This window comes from Cheilinus undulatus, linkage group 11, assembly GCF_018320785.1.
Source record: "Cheilinus undulatus linkage group 11, ASM1832078v1, whole genome shotgun sequence".
Lineage (NCBI taxonomy): Eukaryota > Metazoa > Chordata > Actinopteri > Labriformes > Labridae > Cheilinus > Cheilinus undulatus.
The window spans coordinates 31760414-31780510 of record NC_054875.1 but is presented as its reverse complement, the minus strand read 5'-3'; the positions used below and the strand labels follow the sequence as shown (position 1 = coordinate 31780510).

The following is a 20097-nucleotide window of genomic DNA, read 5'->3' as shown; positions in this document are numbered from 1 at the left end:
GGTGAACATATGGAAAATGCATCCACCCAAAACTGAACCTTTGCTGCAAGTGCCTTAATAAAGTTTTTATTATTATATACATTCTTCCAAACTTCTTATTGTGGAAGAGGATTAAGGCAAGAGGTGAAGAAAATAATTATGCTGTGCACTTTGAGATTTAAGGCAAAATGTCAGGAAAACAGTAGAAATGTTGAGAATAAAGTTGAAATACAATTTTAAGAAAAAAAGTCAAATGTTTTAAAAAGACAGTGTTTATGGGCTAAAAGAGAAAGAATCAGACAGTTAAGATTTGCTGTTCATTATAGTCTTCAGTACTATTCCCACAGGATTAGAATTACCTGCTTACCTCCAATAATCTATTAATTACCCCTTGACGTCAGTATTGTGGTGGTGAATTTGTTGTTTCTGAAGGAAAACATGAAGGTGATGCATGACAGCTGCAATGGAAACAGACGGGTTTTTTTATTTCTTAATTCCATTAAAAAAAAATACAATGTAGTACCCACTGCATTTTGCAGGTGACCTTGTCTTTATATATCCGACACATACTAACTGAACTTTTCAATAGACAACCTGTGCCAAAGTATGCCTTTTTTGCTTTTTTACACTTTATTATTTGCAGCAAGCTGTCCTTGATCAATAATCGAGGTTGAGTTAGTCACCTGTGCATATGAGGAAAAGAGAGATAAGAACTGTTCTGTCTCTCCTGTTAATGTATGAGAGCAGTGTAATGAATAAATATAAAGCTCCTCTGTCATTTTTTAAGTTTTATGCAGAAAAGTAAGTAAATGTGTTTGCATTGACCTTGTTTATCATGAGTGAATGCATCTCACCACTGACGTCACGGGGTAATTGATAGATAATCAGGGGTCAACAGGTCATTCTAATCCTGTGGGAATAATACTGAAGATTCTGAGAAACAGCGAATCTTGACTGTCCCTACAAAACCCCTTGTATCGATGGACATGTGAAACTATATTTTGAATTTAACAACAGAGATTCTTTCTCTTTTAGCACATAGACAGTGTCTAAGATCTGCTGTTTGTAATAGTAAGTTTTGACTGTACTCTCAAATTTTGATTATTTTTTCTTGACGTTTAAACTTTAATCTTGAAACTGTATTTAAAAGTTTCTCTTGATATGTAATCCATGTTCTTAAGGTTTCTACTTTGCTGTCAACATTTTGACTTCAGTCTTAAAATGTCAAATTTTTCTCACAATTTCTACTTTAGTCTCAAAATTTCATTTTTGTTCTCATTATTTCAACTTAAATCTCAACATTTTGACTTGAAACTGTATTTAAACTTTATTCTTGACATTTTGACTTTAGTCTTGACATTTTTTCTTTGTTCTTCACATTTCTATTTTATTCTAGAAATTTCAGCTTTGTTCTCAGAATTTGGACTTTATTCTTGTTATTTCCACATTAATCTTGAAACCGTATCTTAACTTTATCCTTAGAATTTCAATGTTGTTCTCAAAGTTTTTTACTTTTGTCTCAAATTTTTGGCTTTGTACTTGAAATTTACTTTATTCTCAGAATGTCTACTTCATTCTTAAAATTTAAACTTTGTTCTCAAATTGATCATCTTTTTCTCATTATGTCCACTTTAATTTCAACATTTCAACTCTAATCTTAAAATTGTATTCCAACTTTGTTCTTTGAAATCATCTCTGTGGCAAAATTTTGACTTTGTCCTCAAAATTTGGATTTTATTCTAAATATTTTTACTTTAATCTAGACATTTTGATTTTGATCTTGAAGCTAAATTTCAACTTTATTCCTGTAATTTTGACATTTTAACTTTAACCTTGACATTTTAACTTTGTTCTCGAAATTTCAACTTTGTTCTTGAAATAATGAATTTGTTCCCATCATTTTTACTGTATTCTTGAAATTTCAGCTTTTTTCTCAAATTTGGATTTAATTCTTGTCATTCCCACTTTAATCTTGACTTTTCAACTTTTATCTTGAAACTGTATTTAATATTTATTCTCAAAATTTTGACTTTTGACTTAAATTTTTGACTTTGTCCTTGACATTTCTAATTCATTGTAGTAATGCCAACTTTGCACATTTTGACTTTATACTTGTTATTTCCACTTAAATGTAGACATTTTCACTTTAATCTTGAAAATGTATTTCAACTTTATTCTCATAATTTTGACTTTTTTAAATTTCAAGTTTCAAAATTTCAAGTTTTAAACATTTTGAACTTTAACCTTTACATTTACTTTATTCTTGTAGTCTTGATTTTGTTCTCGAAATTTTAACTTCAGTCTTAAAATTTGGTCTTTATCGTTGACTTTTTGACTCTGTTCTTGAAATTTCAACATTGTTTTTGCCTTTTGACTTTGTTGTAGAAATGTTGACTTTGTCTCATTATTTCAACTTAAATGACTTTAATCTCAAAGCGCAGTTTTTTTCCCTTCACCTCTGTTTCTGATTGTTTGAAAAACACACTTCTTTTTACATACCTTCTATTAATGAAATGAGAAAATGACTAATGATGAGCTAACCAGCTCATAGTGACTGCTGATCTCAGTGTCCTCTGATTGGACGAAAGAATACTAAGGCAGCGTCTTTGTTTGTACATACAGTAAATGGAACTGTTTTGATTCTGCCATCATTGCTGATGAAGGGCGGTTAGACTGAAACGTGAGTGTTTCAATAAAAATCATCAGAAAGCGAGACAGTGGGGGAGCTTTTTGGAGTATTTGGTGTTGCTTATAGCAAGCAGAGCTACAGCTTCACTATGGCGATTGTGCATGTAGTGAGAGATTTGTGTATTTGTGTAAATCTGAGCAATGGATGCAGGGAGAGAAAGAGAGAGTACAGTAGTACTGTATCATGTGTTGTTTCTCTCGGGAGGCTGAGGTGACAGACCGGTACGCCTCTCACTTCAGTGATTTCGCCTGCCGCCTGCTGCCTCATATACACACAGCTCTATGGTCAGTTGCCATAGCAACAAGAGGATAGGGTGTATATTTTTTGGTGAGATGTACATCGACGTGTTTAGGAGGATGGGGGGGGGCAGGGTGGAGTAGCGCTTAATTGTTTGACTTATTAGTTTTTCTACATGCACGGTTATGCTGCATAGTGTGTGTGTGTGTGTGTGTATTTGTAGTGTGTGTGTCAGTGAGTGTTGGTTTCATGTTGTCTGGCTTCCACTTGATGTTCTTGTTCTCTCGTCAGTTCACTTGAGGGATGCAGGATTAGGTGATTAGTGCGAGATTATCGGGAGGTGAATCCCTCGGTTCTGTTAACGACTCAACAGTGGCTCACATCCCACAGATACACACACACATGAACACACTTTAGCACTGACACACAAAAGTATCCTGCTCCATTTCCCAGCTCCATCAGCACCTTTTGTTCTATCACTCCCAGCAAATTGAGAGGCCTACTTCAGCTTTGATGTTGCAGGAGTGCATGTGCAGTATCTCTCTAAACATGTGCATATTAACATCAGCACTGATGTGTGTGGATGTATGGATGCATGTGTGATGCAGGCATTTATTAGCTGAATTCCTGCACTTCACTGTTTGTGTGTCATTTCCTTCAAATCAGCAGACTCTGGGTAAACAGAAGCACGACTAGTTTTAATTACAATGTTAATTGATAGGAAACAAAAGGGGCTTAATTAGGTGCAATGAGGCAATGGGCACAGTGGCACTGTGGACTTAATGATTCAATGCTCTCAGCCTGCAGATACACACAAACACACACTCTTCTGCACAAAATAGAGGGCACACTGAGTGAGATGCATTGGGGGAAACCCTGAGCAGGGAGGCAGAAATTTAATGTTGTCATATTTTCTCGTTAACACTTTACTGATTCGTTGTTGTTCCACATACTAATGCTGAGAGCAGAGGAGGAGTGCAGAGAGGCAACAGAAAAAGAAATCGGTAGGGCTGCAGCGGAACATGTTGCACAATCCAATCAATATTTTCTAGTCACAGCCGGCATCAGTCTCAGAAATAAACCAAGCTTGATAAAGTGCACGGAAAAAAACCACTCGGATACAAACTCACATACAAAGTTTGTGATTCTCTTTACTCATGTTTGCATATATGTTTGATGAATTTGAGCCTTATTTAAGAATAATCTCTCCTCTTCCCTGCCACCTCCTCCTCCACCCCCCACCTCCTTCTCCTCTCTGCTGCTGTTATTGCTGTGATATTTTTCTCTCCTCCATCCCAGAAGTAATTTGGCTTGTGAAATTGCACCTTTTTCCTCGACCCCCCACTTGGAGTGCTCCTCTTCGATTTCCTGTCTGGGTGGCTGCAATCACTCTCGCCTTGTCCTTGGTCCGCGACCTTGGCGGCCACCTCTCCACCCCCCTGCGATGATCCATCCTCGTAGGAGATGACCCCCGCATCTATTACCATGGAGACAACCTTTGCACGGCCACACCCGCTCTCAGGACTCCAAACATTTTGGGAGATATTGTTGCCTGTTTTGATTGTTTGGTATTCCTGCTGGCTGCCGTCTTACGGCGAGAAGTCTGAAAGTCAGACCAGAAACAAATTCGTGGAAATCAAATAGAACTTTCTCACAAAGTGAACAGCACGCAAATAGATCCCTTAGATGTATCAGTCACATTGATATGCTGTGATTAAAGAGGGCCGAGATAAGGCGAATGAAAGAGATGGAGATAGGAGAAATGTAGAGCGAGATAGGCACATAAAAGGACAGAGCGGTGGCCCTTCAGGCTGCATGATTAACTTCTCTGAATGCAGCACTCCTCGTTCTATTTTCAGATGTTAACACTGACAAAAAAAGCCAAAACAGAAATAAGATTTATCCTGATTGTCTTCCTCACCTTCATCAGCAGCACTGTCCTTAGATGTATCAATGCTCCTACATTACCATTTTAAATGTCCTTCCACACTGAGATTATCCCTATTAAATAGTAATCTTGTGATGTATTTACTTCATGCAAACACTGTTTTTATTAGCGGCTATCTGAGCATTCAGGTGTTCTGTGGATGTGATTTAGTAGCTGTGCTGATTCTTTCAATGCCACCCTCGCCTTGTATTCGTTTAACAGCTCTGCCAAATAGACTTCCTCCATCTCTATTGCTGAAAGCCCAGCCAGTCTCATGGCATGTGTGCATCTTTCATTACTCCCAATCCAACACTAAACCCCAGAGAAAAGACGACTTGGCAGTCGGAGGGAAGAACAGGAGTGAGAGAGAGAACAGGATGAAAGGAGGGAGAAAAGCTGGAGAACCAAAAATAACACATCACTGCCCCCCCCTTCACCATTTACCCCCCTCCCCCCAACCCTCATTTACACCCCCCCAACACACACACACACACACACACACACTTTCCTCCAGAAAGAGAGGGAAAAATATGCAGACCCCCGTTGGAATCGCCGGTCCCACTCAAGCGTTCTCTTATGCAAATTTTTGCTGTGTCCGTGTCAACGGTTGCCGTGTTAACAGGGGGAGCGGTGGTACGCGGGCCCTCCTTGCTGCCACATCATTTGTTTAAGTCATCCAAACAAAAGCCAGGGGAGAGAGCCACATGATTGGTGAAATATGCTTGTGTGGGACCACTGCAGTGGAATAATGATTGCGGCATCACTCCTGCGTGTGCCAGGGGCTGTGTGGCCATTTCATGCCAGCGCTGACTGAATGTAAGGGATGTTTATTCATGAGGGAGAGAGAGGCGAGGGGAAAAGAGGGGCAATAAAGCATGGTGGGGAGGTGGGAAACACTGATATTACTCCTCTGTGAGCTACTTGTGTCTGTATGTGCTGAGACAGTGGACCAGCAGAGGGAGGGAGAGTGAAAAAAAAGCATCACGCCATTCAAACAGGAAGAGCATTTTTTTAATGCAGGCCAATAGAAATACGTGAAATGTCTGTTCCTGTTTATTCACAGCTTTTAGAGAAGAATGCGAGGCCTTGAGACGCCCAGCTTCATTTTTGAAAACCTGTGACCTACTTGGAGGTAAAAGGTAGACACAGAGACAAAACCTCCTTTAAATGCTTTTATTGGGAATCCACTTTCTGTGTCTACAGCAGTTCAATGTGTTTCTGCTGCTTAGCAGGTCAACACGGTCATCGTGCTGCAATGATGAGGTGATGTGCTTCAGTTGTTTTTATGTTTCTGAAGTGATTTATGGACTGAAAGCCATAAATCCACATAACACTGTAGACACTTGCACTGAATTTACAGTCTCTTTCTTCTTCTTCATCTTATATACAAAATCAAAAAGTCCATGCGTTTGTCTTCTGACATCTCTGGTTTGATTCTTGTTTCATTTTTAAGATTTTCTTTGCTTGGTAATCTGACATTCCCAGCTCCAACATTGAGAGCCGCTTTTTCATACTTGTTGTGTCTTCCCAAGCTTTAATTTGAAATGTGGACAGCACTGACACAAACAAAAGCAAAGCATTAGAGCAAATCGTAGAGATCTGAACACAGTATAGAAAGCTTTTTCTGCCACTTTGTCAGGATACTGTCATCATTTCATCTCTTTCCCTCGTTTTACCTGTGTTGTTGGTCACTTCCTGTCTACATGGTGCCTGTGTTGGGCTGTGTACATACATACATGCCTATAAAAAGTATCCACCCCCTTGGATGCATTAGTGTTACATTGATTTTAGAAATCAGTCATGGTCACTATAATTTGGCTTATTTTAACCAAATATCCCTCTTTAATGTCAAAGTGAAAACAGATATCTACAAAGTAATGTCAAATGAATAGAAATATATGAGGCAAAATAAGTGACTGCATAAATATTCACCCCTTTAAAGTGGCTGACCTGATTCAACAGAGGTCCAGCCAATTGGTTTTAGTAGTCCCATAACTAGTGAAATGTGGATCACCTGAGAGCAGGGAATGTGTCTCTAGTGACTGTAGTATAAAGACATCTGTGTCTGGAAGTTCTAGTCACTGGTTAATCAGTGTCCCTGGCTACCATTACACCATGAAGACAAAAGAACACTCAAAGCATCTCAGAGAAAAGGCTACTGAAAATAACTGAGCACCCCCAGGAGTTCATTTAGATCCAGCATCAAGACATGGAAGGAATATGGCACCTGTGCAAATCTGCCTAGATCAGGCTGTCCTCTTAAACTGAGTGACTGTGCAAGGAGACTAGTGAGAGAGTCCTAAAGGAGGTAGACTCCATGGTCAAGTGTAAAAAGTTTTTTGGTCTGATGAGACCAAACAGTGCATTTTGGCCATCAGACAAGACACTATGTTTGGCAGACACCAAACACTAGACATGACCACAAACACACCATCCAAACTGTGAAGCACAGCGGTGGCAGCATCATGCTGTGGGCATGCTTCTGGGGAGCCGGCCCTGGAAGGCTTGTAAAGGTAGAGGGTAAAATGAATGCAGCAAAATATAAGAACATTTTGGAGGACAATCTTATTCAGTCTGCTAGAAAACTCTTAGGAGAAGATTAATTTTCCAGCAAGACAATGACCTAAACACAGATATGGTTCAAAGACAACAAGGTGAATGCTCTGAATGAAATTCCTGTGGAGCAGTGCTTCACAGGAATTTCCCCTGTCAAAATCCAATTTCTCTGATTTTTCTGACACTACATAACAGTAGAGAGACTCTGCAACAAAAGCCTTGGAACACAGAAAATATTACTGTGTTGCTTCACTGATACAACTTCTGGTGTAGAAAAATGAAGCCAATCAATCAGTCAATGGTTTTTTGTGTAGTGCCAATTCATAACAAATGTTATCTCAAGACACACTACAAAAAGAGCAAGTCTAGACTATACTCTTTGTTATATTACTTACAAAGACCCAACATCAATCCAGCACATAAAAAAGCAACATTAGGCAAAGTTACAGAAGTAATGTAAAACTATTCAGATAGGAAAAAGACTCATGTTGATCAGCCGTCTGCTGAGGTGTCACGATGTTATTAAGGTCCATAATTAGTGCCTTTTTTGTAGCATTAACTGCATGTTTTATTGTCCTATTCAGCAACTTTGGTGAAGCTACTGCAGCGTCTCTCTGCAGCCACAGCGATATAAAGTAAGTTTATTTGTTAAAACGAGCAAAGAAACAAATTGAAAGCCAGTAACAGTGAGAGCTACAGGTGAAGCTAACAGCTCAGATGTAGTATTAGTGACAGAATTTCTTTATCAAAAGAGAAGCAAAGAACCACAATGAAAGCTTTTCTTGATAAGGGAAAATGTTTAGCACTTCTCCCTACCAGCCTCGGCTTAAGCTTTATCCAACAACAAGCACCAATGTTTGTAAATTAAGGTGGCATTCCCACTAGGGGTCTGGTCCTGGATCAGAGTGCACTTGAGCCTGAAGTCCAGTTCATTTTGGTTAGAGTGAATGCAAACGGACCTCGCCAGGCACCGGGCCCAAGCCCACTTGGGGAGGTGGTCTCAAGCACGATTCAAGTGGACTCTGGCATGGTTTGGATGAGATGTGAATGCAACTGTGCCCGGATACGGGACAGAGCGTCATATCAGCCTTTTGACGTCTTTCTAAAAACTAAACTTCTTTCCATGGCGCAGCAGTTTGTTCACATTCATCAGAAAATCATCAGAATTTAGTCAATAAACAGTTTGTTGTTACTCACCTTACAGATGAACACAAGTTGGAGTCAGTGAGATGAAATGCAAAGGCAATAAAAGTCTCCTGTCACCTAAAAAACTGCCGTATCTGTGCCGCATGAGCCCATTCAAGCCTCTGAGCTGTACGTAGATGTGCAGATATGAAGAGCAACGTTGCTGGCATCTTAAAAAGTGATTTTAAATCATCTATGGCTGCAGGATCGACTTTTTTGCCGGGTTAAAACAAAGAACAACCTTCGATCAGGTCATGACCCGAGTGGTTGCCGTGATTGCTTCGTCTTCTTTCTTCTCCTTGGTGGGGTTGTAAACCAGCTACGTGCATACCACCACCTGCCAGAACTGAGCATGCCAACTACCTCATTTTGTCAGATTGGCCAGTAATGAAATTGAGCATCCACTGAGGTTCCCCCAATGAATGTTAAATATATCCAATGTAATGGATATATAATACAGTCATCTGTCATGCCAGGTTATTTAAATCTATAACAAGTTCCTTTTTCTTTAGCAAATTTAATGTAAAAATATTTTATCTATCCAAATTTCCTTACTTTTTTCAAAATAAAAGTCAGTCTTTATCCATAAAGGAAGTCAATTGCCCTTAGAAACAGTTATTTTTTTTCCTTTAAACAGGTTTTACATGCAAAATAGTGGAATTCATAATGTGACAAACAGGAGAGATTAATAATGATTCAATTCATAATTTAGACTACAGGGGTATTCAGACGCCCTTGTGTAGCAGTAGAAGTCAGGTGGAACCTATAAGACAAGGCTTACAGGAACTCCCAGGAAGATATGGTTAGTAAACTTAATAGTACATGAAGATTCACAGTCATGCTGTGACATTCAGTGATTTTATATGAATGCATACAGACAGAGCAAGAGAGAGGGAGACAAGAGCTGTGTGTCAGGCACCGCAGCAGTCTAAAATGAAAACAGCATGAGTAGGAGTTGTCATAGCCTTAAGTATAAGCTTTATGAAAATCAATGTTTTAAGTTTGCTCTTAAAGGTAAAGAGGATGCCTGCCTTCCATACTTATACTAGTTATTTACATGCAGTTCTTTAAGTGTCCTCTTGAGGCTTCCTTCAAAGCTGAAGAATTCCCATTAACACCCATTTTAAAAAGCCCATTTTAGAAGTAAGAATGTGAACAACCTGATTGAAAAGACAGATTTAATATCAGTATCTCATGTATTGTTGGTACAGACTGTACCTTTTTTTAAAAAGTAATCTTTTTTTAATATTATTAGGCCAAAAGTATATAGGTTGTTTGCAGTCATGTGATTATGATGATGTGTACATGCCAGATGGGGGGCAGGAAGTGAATAAAAGAATGGAAAAAAACAAGTACATGAGTTGCAATTTTTAACAGAAAATTTCTACATAAATTGAGAACCATCCCTACACTTAACAAAAAAAGGATTTTTCCCATGGTTTAACAAATTTACCTAGTGTAGAGGCAACCTGTTCAGTCTGACAGCCAATGGGAACTGTGTTCTTGAATGTAAACTGTGTCTTGTTTGAATGTATAACAACAACTATAAAAAATAGGTCAGATTACACAAAGGCATTTGTGTAAATTACAAGGCAGAACTGTTTTAACCCTGTAGTCTCCATTATAAAGTTTGATGCCCTGTAAGGCGCTCACATGACAAAGAAAAAGCTCAGAAACAGAGTGCATCTGCTCGTTTAAAGGCCTGATATCTGCAGGTCTTTAAATAACAGTCCTGAAACTGCTGCTTGCAAGCCTGCTGATAGGCCGTTCCCAGGAATACAGACGAAAAGAATGCAGAGTACAGATAGAAAGCTCTGCCCGTATCTTTGCATTTCAAATGTAGAGCATAAATGAGACCTCAGCTTCACCTTTCTGCCTCTTTCTGGATTGATGGAACGTTAGATTGAGAGAGCGTTTCCATCCACCATTTTTGATGCTACTCCCTCATGAACCACTGTGTGACATCACTGAGACTACATCCATGTTTCATGCAGTTCATGGGTCAGTCATACAGTATTAATAGGTTAGGTTAGTCCTGTCCAGGCACTGATCATGTGTTGGTTGGTTGCTTGATCTCTCTTCTCTCTTACATTTAACACAAAGCTAATTACTGTCGAACATGGCAGGAACAGTCTCACTCAGATGATCAAAGACGGAGTTTTTGTGTGCATGCTCAGTGCTTCAGTAGCACTGAAAGTAAACACACAGACACACACTGTGAGCACTTGTGATTGGCAGCAGAGCTCAATTAGAAGCCCGTCTTGCTCGCGCGCATCAAGAGAAGCTTTCACAGAAAGCTATCAGTCATCCACATGATGACATGCATATTTTAGGCTTCCCTTCCTGCGCTCTGGTTCGCTCTCTTCTTTCTCAACTCCTCTTTTACATTCTCTCCCTTCATATTTCCTCCCTTCTCATTATCAGTGTGAGATATGGCACGCTATCTGCCTGTTCCCTAACTATTCCTCAACCCTGAACTCATTTGCAAAACAGGTCAGTGCCACCTGCAATGAAGTGTCCTTTGAAATATGGATAGTTAAACGCACATGGGAAAAATCTGCCATGCCTGTGCTCACCACAGATATGCGCTCATTGATGTGCGCGCTTGCATGCACGGGAATGAAAAACGTTTTAAAAGACCCTCATTTTGCCTCCTGCTGTTCCTTCATCTAGCTATATGTTGGGACTTTAGGGGCAAATCTCAGCAGAAAGCGACATAGCGTCAAAGAAATATGACAGCAAGATAAACAAGCCATTGTGGTTGTGTGTGACAGAGAGGCAGGAAGATTGCAGATATTAGTCACTGCAGGAGGTAACGTTTCTACAGCCTGTTTGTACCACATGGTCTGCACAGAAGGAGAAAGGTATTTATTTATAGCAATGAGCCTGACTGTTGGCTATTTATTTCAAAGATGCTATTTTCTGATGATCTCACAATGCTCTGGTTTGCAAACAAGGCCAAAATGCAGAACCAGCTTGAGCAAGTAAAGGTCAGGGAGTAAAAAGAGCATGTTTGTGTCCACTATTCACCCCTCAGCACACATGGAACCCCAGTGGCACATTTATCCAGCCAGGTGTGAAACATACAGAAGGCCAGATGAGGAGAAGCTAACATTTAAGTGGAGCAGAAATAACGCTGTGTTTGCACGGTTCTTCTCCTTCTGCAGGAACCCAGTGGCATCCCTCCGAACCGCACTTACTATTTTACAATTTGCTATTTCTGTTGAGTCTTTGATGTCGGAGCGGCTTTGTGTGTCTGTTCTCCACACGGAGAACAAAAGCCGATGCTGACGATGCAAAGCTTGGATGCATATTCAAGTTGGTGCAGCGTAATCCGGCAATCACTTTCTGTTCCACACAAGAGTTTGCAGGTCCGCCTTTAATACTGCGTGCATTTCTGATGTGTGTTTTTTTTGTTTGTTTGTTTGTTTGGACTTGAATCCGTGCCTGTGTTTGTGTTTGTTTCTGTGAATATGTGTCAGATGAGAGGCCACACCAGTTATCGGTATTGAACACACGCCTCTGTCGGTGCGTGAGCCTTTGTTTGGGGGGCTGTGCTGCTCAGTAATGAGAGGGACTCTGTCGCCTCCATGTGAGCTGTGGAGGGAGAGGAGAAAGACAGGCACACATACACAAACCCCTGTCTCTTTCAAATCATAGACTCAGCTTCCTTAACCGACCTCAGCAGTGCATAAATCGTCAGGGACAGATGTGGAGCAGCGCCCTTTTCAAGAGCAAATAGCACTAGATCTTTATTTCTGCACACTTTCCTCAGGCATTAAGACATTCCACCACAAAAACATTCTTATTTTTAACACCATGTTAAAAAAAACAACCATTTCTGATGTGACAAGAAATGGAACAGCAATTACAGCTCTCTTTGCACATAATCCTAAAATTCTTGTGTGCTTCTACTACAGAGTATGTTCAACTATAACCTTCACAGCAGGATCAAATCTTTTACATCCTCAGAATGGACCGATGTATTTTATGTTTAAGTGTTGAACAGTTAAAGGACACCGTTATGTACACAGAGCTGTGATGGAGAGGTTAATGAAAATCACATCTCTGACAACTGAAGCTGGAACACGGAGAGGGGGAAAGAAAAGGAGAGAAGGTAAACAGCAGGAATGAGAGAAAGGGAGGAATGGTGAGGGAAAGAGGGGGAATGCATAAGAAATAAAAGGAAATGACAACAGAATGGATGAGAAAGCAAAAGAAAAGGAGAAAGAAAGAAAGAAACAGTAAGGAAAGAGAGGTAAAAGAAAAATTATTATGAAGAAAAAATAGAATGGAAGGAAAAGTAGCTAAGGAAAGGAAATAAAGGAGGGGGAATGGCTAGGGGAGGGAAGGAAACTGCAAAAGAAAAGGGCAAGAAAGAGAGGAAATGGAAAAGAAGTCAAAGGAAGCAGAAATGAAACAGAAAAAAATAAAGGATTGACAGAAAACTGAGTTAAAATGACATAACAGAAATTGTGAGAAAAAAAGGCAGGAAGATAAGGGATAGGAAAATAAATGAGAGTAATGGTAAGAGAAGGACAGGAATTGGAAGAGAAATGAAGAGAAATGAAAATAAAATTGATGGGAAGGAAATAAATCAAAAGGAAAGAAGAGAAAGGCACTGCAAAAGAAAAGAGAAGGAAAGAAGAGGAAATGAAACACAAATGAAAGGAAGTAGAAATGAAGGGGAGACAGAAAACTGAGGGAAGGAAAGAAATGGTAAGGAAAGAGATATATACTTGAGAATAATTAAAAGGAAGTAAGAATGGAAAGGAGAGTTAGAGAAGGAAGGAAAGGAGGGAAATGGTTAGAGGAGAAGAAAAAGGAGAAATAAAAGGAAGTTAATATGGATGTGTGTGAAGGTGTGAAAAAGGAGGGAAGAACAAGAAATAAATGGAAAGAAAAAAGTGAAAAGGAAACGCAAAAGAAAGGGAAAGAAAAGAAGAGGAAATGGAAAAGAAGTCAAAGGAAGCAGAAAGGAAACAGTAGAAAAAAGTAAAGGACTGAGAAAATGGAAAGGAAAGGAAAGGAAAGGAAAGGAAAGGAAAGGAAAGGAAAGGAGAAAATAGAAATGCAAAGGGTAAGAGAGGAAATGGAGGGGAAATAAAAGGACAAGAAAAAACGAATGGGAAAGGAGATAAAAAGGGAGGGAAGAAAAGAAAAGAAATGAAAAGAAATAACACTGCAAAAAGGAATGGAAAGGAAAGGGAATGGAAAAGAAAAAATAACAGGGAAAAAAGAAAGAAAGAAAGAAAGAAATGATAAGGAATGGAAAGAGAGGTAATGGAAAATATTGAGAGGGAAGAAAAAATAAAATGGAAGGAAAAAGAAAGGGAAAGTAAGGGTATGGAGGGGAAAGAGGGGGAAAGGGAAGGAAAGGAAAGGAAAGGAAAGGAAAGGAGGGCAAAGGAAAAGAATAGTAGGGGAAAGGAAATGTGGGAATGGAAAGTGAAGTATAGAAAAGGTGAATGAAATAAAACATAAATAAAAAGAAATGAAAATATAACTGATGAGAAAGGAGATGAAAGGAGGGAAGAAAAGGAAATAAATGGAAAGGAAATGTGAGACAAGGAACAACAAAAGACAGGAAGAAAGGAAGAGGAAATGGAAAAAATGAAGGAGGGAGAAAAAAAAGAAAAAACTGGAATGAAAGAGAGACATGGTAAGAAAAGAAAGTGTATAGGTTTAGGGAAGAAAGGGTAAAATAAGGAAAATAAACAAAAGGAAAGAACGGGTAAGGAAAGGAAAGAAAGGATAAGGAAAACAGAGGAAATAAAGAGTATGGAAGGTAAGGAAAGGGTAAGAAAAGGACAAAAGGTCAGAAAAAGAAAGGAAAGAAAGGGTAAGGAAAAGACAAAGGGTAAGAAAAGGACAGAAAGGGTCAGAAAAAGTAAGGAAAGGAAGGGTAAGAAAAAGACAGAAGGGGTAAGAAAAAGAAAGGAAATGGTAAGAAAAAGGAAAGAAAGGAAAGAAAGGATAAGGAAAAGACAGAAAGGGTAAGAAAAGGAAAGGAAAGAAAGGGTAAGAAAAAGAAAGGAAAGAAAGGGTAAGGAAAGGACAAAAAGAGTAAGAAAAGGAAAGGAAAGAAAGGGTAAGGAAAGGAAAGAAAGGTAAGGAAAGGAAAGAAAGGGTAAGGAAAGGAAGGGTAAGGAAACAGAAGAAAAGGAGAGAAAGGGTAAGGAAAGGAAAGAAAGGCTTGAGTAAAGAAAGAAAGAAAAGGTAAAGTAAGCAAAGAAAGAGAAAGTAAAGTAAAGAAAGGGTATGGAAAAAAATTAATGGAATTGAAAGAACAGAAAAAAACTAAAGGAAATGAAAGAAAGTAGAAATGAAACTGAAAAAAAATAAAGGTAAGAAAGTAAAGTTAAAAGAAAAAGGTAAGCCAGGAAATAAATGGAAAGAAAAGAGAGCTAATGGAGAAGAATGTAAAGGAAATAAAAATTAAATGGAATGAAAAAGAGAAGGAAATGAAATATCTGAAAAGGAATGAAGATGTGAAGAAATGGAGAGGAAAGGAAATTAAGTAGAAACAAAAACTGAAGGGGAATGGAAAGAAACAAAAAACTGAAAGGCAACAAACATGATGTGAATGGAAAGGAGGAGATGAGGAAATTGAAATGAATGAAAGTGAAACTGAAATGGAAGAAAAAGGAGGGAAGGAAAGTAATAAATGAAAATGAAATAGGATAAAATAAATAGAAAGGGAAGGGAAGGATAAGGAAAAGAAATGGAAAGGAAATAAGTTGGTTAGGAAAGGAAGTAAATTGAATGGAAAGAAGATGAAATAAAAAGGAAAGGAAGAGAAAGGAAACAGAAAAGAAGGGAAGAAAAGGAAAGGAAAGAATGGTAAGACCCTGTGTGACCAAAGGGAGGGGGTAATGGGAGTGGGTCATAAGAGGTAGTAGAAAAGCATGAGGGCTGAGAGAAGAGGGAACTTTGAGCCATGTACACCAGCCATTCAGAGGCGACCTTGTAATCAAAGAGAGTTGAAAAGCAATTAACTGGGACAATTATAGCAGCCAGAGGAGGCTGAATGGTTGGCTAAGTAAAGCAGTGTGTCATTGAATGGAGATTAATTGATGAAGGGAATATTTCAAGGTCTCTATTTGGCCTCAAGAAGTTTTCGTGGCTCATGTTTAGTCACTGTCAAAGCAAAGGAGCCCATTCAGGGATTTCCCAATTCTCATTATCTGTGTGTGGTATCGACACAGTGGAGGTCAACAATTTAATCAGTTTATTTAACTAGAGTGCAGAAAGTCCAGGAAATATTTGAAGTTATACTTTTCATTTAATGTTGTGAGGTTCACCTGTATAAAGCTATCTGTTCTTTAATGGATTAAAGTGAAACAATGAATTATAAGGGAGAAGGGCCAGTTCTCGCTGACCTCAGCTATGTATACCAGAGCCAATGTTTTAATAAATGGGAGGCAAAGATGCCAAATTCTCCTCATGAACTCCAGCAACAGTTGGGAAGAAGCCAGTCTGATATCAATTTTCAAGCTTTTCATAGAGACAGCCTTATTCAGGATGTAGGAAAAATATTTAGAGATGATTCGATTTTATTCAGAGAGAGTCGGCGGGAAGCAAAAAGGGTCAGAAAGGGAATGTGTGCAAGTTGGGAGGAGAAGTAAGGCATTTGCACAGTGGTTCAAACTGAATAATGAATGCCTTCTGCCTCTTGTACTCAAGTTATTTTTCTTTCTCTCTTTCCTTGCCGGAGCATTGTGTACTTGGACAACAAGATACCAGCTGGCTTGTCTGGCACATACAGGTTCTCTACAGTCGCCATGGAGAAACTCCTCCTCACTCTGTTAGCAGAATCCACACAGCATGCCTCACACATGAATAATCAAATTTTATCACTAACATACAAACACACGCAGCTCTTCTTTTTTCCTCGTTTCATTTTCCAGTGCAGTTTGCTCCGTCTATCAATAATTCAACAAGCGACAAGATGGAGGAGAATGATTGAGCTTGTTTTCTCTTTATGCTTGGACGACACTCAGTCCAATTAAAAGTGGAGACTGTTTTTTCAGTTTCTCATCCGTTTTGGGATTAATTAACGTGCATGTGTGTATGCATGTGCATGCGTGCGGGTGTGTTTTGAATAAAAGCACAGCGCACAGGGCTCCAACTGTGCCTAGTTATCAGTGAGGGCCAGCCACGCTGCCATCTCACTCGGCCTCAAACGCACTCAACAGTGCACAACATAGAGGAAGGAAGCCTGTCCATCACAAACATAAGCACAAATTCACATGTATGCATGCAGAGTGTGAAGAAAAGCATACAAATCTAACACACATAGTTAACACACTATGTGGACAAAAGTATTTGGCCACACCTGTAATTATTGAATTCAGGTGTTTCAATCAGACCTGTTGAAACAGGTGTGTAAAATCAAACATCTAGCCATGCAGTCTCCACTTCAAACCATTTGTGATACAAAATGAGTCGTTCTGAAGAAGTGATAATACTAGAAGGTGGAAGCATTTAGGAACAACAGCAAGAGTGGGCTCAACGACTGCTAAGGCACATGGTGCATAAAAGTCACCAACACTCTGCTGATTCTATAGCTGAAGAGTTATAAACTTCCACTGGCATTAATGTACGCACAAAAACTGTGTGGCCCGCACAGAGGCCCGTCTTCAACCCCATAGCACCTTCAGGATGAACTGGAATGGAAATTATGAACCAGGCCTTCTCTTCCAACATCAGTGCCTGACCTTTGAAAACAATGTCACTACAGTCCCTGTTGGTGTAATGGGCAGATGGCTGAATACTTTAGGCCATATAGCATATGTACCCACACAAGTTGCATGAGACTTCCAAGCAATACCACTTGAACTTTTTAGATTTATTTATTTATTCATTTTTATATTGGTTTGTTACAATTGGTTTTTATTTTTGTGTTACTTTGTATTTTAATGAGATATAGTAATTGCAATAGCACACTAATCAAAACAAGCTCTGACTTTCAATCATTTATCAATTCATTTATTTATTTGTTTACTTATTTATCTATTTATTTGATTGCATACATCAAATAAAATAGCAAGAATCGAACAAAAGAACCACAGCAGAACATATTGTACCTCCCTAGATAGGTTTCCAAAAGCTTATGCAAAAATAAAGAGAAGATGTCAGACAACCTGATAGTAACGTCAAATTATTGCAAACTTAAGGTGACCTATTCAAAGTGGAGTGGGTTAGAAACGGCCTAAATGACAGTAAAATATCATCTCTATTACAAACTTTTTGTCTTTACACCAAAAATAACTCACCTGACCTGCAAACCCTTATGACCAAACATTTAATATGGCCGACTTAACAGTGTGCTCACAGAAATAAAGCTTTGCCTCAGTGAAAACACACTAACGTAGCTCAAGTAGTTAGTGGTGTCTGCGGGGGGGGGGTATGAGAACATAGAGGAAAATGCAAAAATAGTTTTGAGATATATCAGTCCAAACAAAAGTTATCAACCAACATGCAGAGCGTTTCATGCATGTAAAGTAACAGTTTTGCTTGGACTGAAGGGTGTGCATGCCAGACTAAGAACAGTTTCAGACCGGGTGCATGCTTGCAGCTTAACGCTGTGTTATGGCTTGATTTTTATTTCTGCATGCATGTTAACCAGTTTCAGCTTTCAGACTGCCAATGTTAGCATTGTGTCTTACAGGAGAATGTCTTACTTAGAATCTTGAAAAAAAGCAGCCTCACCTTTTTTGCATGTATCTCTATAATAAATTTGAAAATGAAAAAGAGAGCTATGTTCACATTGTTTAAGAAGATATGTAGGTCAGCATCAGCATATTGTGTTACAGTGTGGTTACACTAACAGTTCATTCTTTTTAAAACAAAAGCAGAGAAAGCATTTGGCATTTCTGTGGGGGAAACTCTAGCGCTTTTGTTCAGATTTTTCTCGGCTCAGTTATACATTGAGTTTAGTCACTTATAGGGTAAATTATTGAGATGAAACTTAAGAAGATAGGCACAGCTGTGGTAGCAGGGAGATTCAGCCAACATGCGGCACACATATGCCTTATATGCATGAGCTGGAGCTGGCATGCCACAGCTAATTATAATGCAGCAAATCTTAAATAGGCATTTACTAACAAAAACCACAGCAATAAAAAAATGGATTTACATAGTTTAATATCGAGATGATTATTGGGTCAATGTAGGGATGAGGTCAACTGATTTAGCTGGTGTTGAGGCCATCAATCTAACCAGACGAAGGGAGACAGAGTCTTGGGGAGTCTTGTACTGAGCTAAGAGGCTAGCTGAGCCCTTTAAACACAAAAAACCCTCGATTTGTCATAAACATGCTTTTAATTGAAAAGGTAGATGTCAACCTAATAAACCTTGTGGGTAGAAGGACTGAGTGATGAAGAGCCATTCACGAGAGGCCTGTGCCACGAAACACAACTTTGTAAGGTAGTCGTGGTAGCTAGCTCCCATTTGAGTGCCAGTTTCATTTTCAGCATCCTTTGTAGGGTGAATAGGCTTAGTTGGTAGGGTCCGCCATTTGCGATTGGAAGGTTGTGGGTTCCCTTTTTCATCCCCCAGCTTCTGCAGTCACATGTCTATGTATCCTTGGGCACTTAACCCTGATTTGCTCCCACTGCTTTGCCAGTGGCGTGTAAATAGGTATGAAAGTGTACGGATGGGATCAGCTAATACTGATGGCTAAGTCAGTGGCCATCAGTGAATGAATGTGTGAATGGATAGGTGTTAACCTGACACGCCAGATGGATGTGTTTCACACATCCATGTGGAAAACCTTCGATATACAGCGTTTGGGAAAGGGCAGAGCCTTTGAAAAAAAACTCGGAGGGTGACTGGATGAACGTTCTGTCTGTCACATCTTTATGGGCCAGGTGTGCGTGCACAGCTTCTGAGGAATAAACTCCATATAGAACCGCATAATGCATCTTTGTTTCTCTTTTAACAAAGAAATGTCATCAAGTTCTGATAAAACTAACACTTTAGCAGCATCCACGCTAATGTCTTCCGCCATAACAACACCGGCCTCTTGTTGCTCCTTGCTTACATCACGATTCTGCCGCGCCCGTGCCCGTAAGCACTGTCCCTTGTCGCTGATTGGTCCTGTCACTTTCTAACCAGGCCCAAACAGTTCAGACGGGAGCTTTGCAAGATGGATTCGCCAGTGAGAAACAAGGAAATTGGTGTATCCATCTGCTTTGCAAGGTTAGATAGGTGTGGCGTTCGGAATTAAAGTACTTTGAGTAGTCAAATGACTTGAAAAGCACCATCCAAGCTCAAGTCCATTTACCATTTAATCCACATTTAAAAAGCCAAACAACCAGCTTTACTGAGCTAAACAAAAATGATCTGGATCTCTTAAAAGACATTTCTTGCAACAACAAAAGAGGCTGAAGGTTGGTGAGATGGACATCAACTGAGGAAACATGGGTAAAATCAGTTTAATGTGCTTAACCATGACAAAACTGGCCTGAATCAAACCAGACGGCTTTGTGGAAACAGACTATACACTTTAGACAGAGGC

The 20097-nt window shown here is 39.3% G+C and overlaps 1 long non-coding RNA gene across 1 annotated transcript in view; it reads right to left on the bottom strand.

Moving 5' to 3' along the window:
* Window positions 1–4179: 4179 nt before the first annotated feature.
* Window positions 4180–20097, bottom strand: part of LOC121517679 — a 60790-nt gene continuing 44872 nt past the window's right edge. The window contains exon 4 of the long non-coding RNA XR_005992570.1: window positions 4180–4508. This is a non-coding gene — a long non-coding RNA (uncharacterized LOC121517679). The remainder of the gene's footprint in view (window positions 4509–20097) is intronic.